This window comes from Penaeus japonicus, unplaced genomic scaffold (genome assembly GCF_977035675.1).
Source record: "Penaeus japonicus unplaced genomic scaffold, GWHDUDI00000001_assembly GWHDUDI00000009, whole genome shotgun sequence".
NCBI lineage: Eukaryota > Metazoa > Arthropoda > Malacostraca > Decapoda > Penaeidae > Penaeus > Penaeus japonicus.
In genome coordinates, this window is record NW_028234411.1 from 9,545,773 (window position 1) to 9,548,272 (window position 2,500).

A 2,500-nucleotide genomic window follows, 5' to 3' on the forward strand; every position below is an offset into this window, starting at 1 on the left:
TCTTAAATTTCCAGTTGGACTATATCTTATGATTTCAAATTTATCTGCATTGAATTTCATGTTATTATCGTATGCCCACTTACAGATGGTATGTAGATCCTCGTTAAGTTTGTTTTCATTGTTTTGTATTCTTGTATCATCTGCAAATGATGCTGCTCTCGAGTGTTTCACACCATTATCAATGTCACCAATCATAATAAGGAATAACAAGGGCCCAAGAACGGACTCCTGTGGCACCCCACTCATAATAATCGTTTCATTCGAGTAAAGCCCATTAATTTGTGATTTTTGTTTACGATTTATTAGGAAGTTGTAAATCCATCTTCCAACTTTCCCGCCGATTCCCAGGTCTTTAATTAATCTTATGTAGCAGAATGCCGTGATCTTTTGTTAAAAGCTTTTGCAAGGTCTAGATATATTACATCAACTTCTCTGTTTTCAGTTAGATCCCTTAGTATGTGTTCGAAGTGTGTCAGGATCTGTGGTAAACAAGATCTACCACTTCTGAATCCATGTTACCCGGGGTTTATCTTGTTTTCTTTTCTAAATTTTTTTAACCTTTTTTCCTTACTACCCTTTCAAATATTTTTATTATATGAGATGTTAGTGCTACTGGTGTATAATTTTTAGCCTGACCTTTGTTTCCACTTTTATATATTGGAATTATAGTACCCTTTTTCAGTGAGCTGGGGATAATCCCCATGTCCAAAGATTTCCTCCAGAAAGTTGCCAGTGGCTTTGCTATGGTTTCTTTATAGTTTTTTAAATAGATTGCTGGGATTTCATCTGGCCCAGCTGCTGAGTTTGTTGATATTTCACTTACTGCTTCAAGAATATCTTTTTCATTGAATATGAAGTCAGTGAGACATTCATCTTCGTTACTAATAATACTAAAATGTTGTTGTGGGTCTGATATTAATTTTTCTATTCTTGGGACATTATAGACTTCTTCATATTGCAATTTGAGTAATTCAGCCATTTCCTTTGAAGCAGTTACCAATGCACCCTTATTCTCAAGAGGCCCAATTTCTGTTCTCCTCTTTAACCTATTGTTTGCATAAGATAAACAAATATTTTGCATTCTGTTTTATAGCTTCCACAGCTCTTTTTTCTTCGGCTGCTTTTTGGTTACTTATGGACAGTTTTAATATATCTTCTAATAGCCTTATATCTGCTTTGATCCTTTCTCTCTTGATCTGATCTGTTTTTGTTTTTTTTTCAATTTATTTTATTTTATTTTTTTTTTTTCCTTAACATGATCCTTCGATCTCTTGGTATAATATTCTTGTTTCTGTTGTTTTTTTTGGGGCACAAACATTCTACAAACATCTTTATATGCATTATAAAGCTTCTCTAGTATATCATTTGGTGTTAAGAGGACGTCAATATCTTTCAGTGACTTTTCTAGTGTTGCATTTATTTTTTTTCCCAATCTATTCGATTGTGGCTAAAGTTTAAAGATCTGAGACTCTTTTCTGCTTTGGCTATCTGTTTTTTACTACTTTTCTGATTATTTAACTTATTCATTGTGATTTCAATTATTTTGTGGTCTGATTGGGCTGTATAAGTTGATGATATGTTGTGTACATCTTCCCCTATAACTAATCGAAAACAAGGTGTCAGTATATTTTTGTTTGGCAAATATTGAAGATTTGGTATAAAGGGTAAAAAAAATTTTCTTCAAAATGCAAAAGCATTCTCGCTTGTTGTTTTTCATCTTTAGTGGCATTTGCTCCTATCTTTTTTTTCTTTGTTTCTCATTTGATAAAGGGGAAATTAGAATCGCTAAGTATAATAATAGCTTCAATTTCCCTTGCATTGATAATGTAATTACTAATAATGGCCTAGTGCATTCACTGAAACGATGTTTCTGTTTGTTCCAGGAGGTCTGTATAAATGATTGTTTATAGCTCTTTGTTGTATCTTTTTTGTCTAATACCCCTAGTATTTTCTAACGGTATGATTAGAGTATTCTATTAGCAGTTATCCCTTCTAGTTGCTAATTCTTTCCTGATAATAAAGAGCTTACGGCCTCCTCATGCTTCTCTGTTTTCTATCTTTCCTTATTAGCTCATAGTTATTAATTTTATTTTTTTCATTTTCTATGTCTTCATTCAGATGAGTTTCTGTAAGAGCTATCATTGAATAATTGTTGATCTTTGCCATGTCCTGTAGATATGTAGGTTTTGTCTGGTTACTTTTTGGATATAATCCCTGTATATCTAGCAATATGAGTCTCAAATAAAATATTTCTTTGTGTGTCTACATTACCTATTGTTGTTAGATAGTTGATATATATATATATATATAAATGTGTGTGTATATATATATATATATATATATATATATATATATATATATATATATATATATATATATGATTGTAATACATATATTGTATATATATATAGACTATATATATATATATAATAAAGAAATATATATATATGATTGTATACATATTCATGTACATATATCAATAAACATATATGCATATATA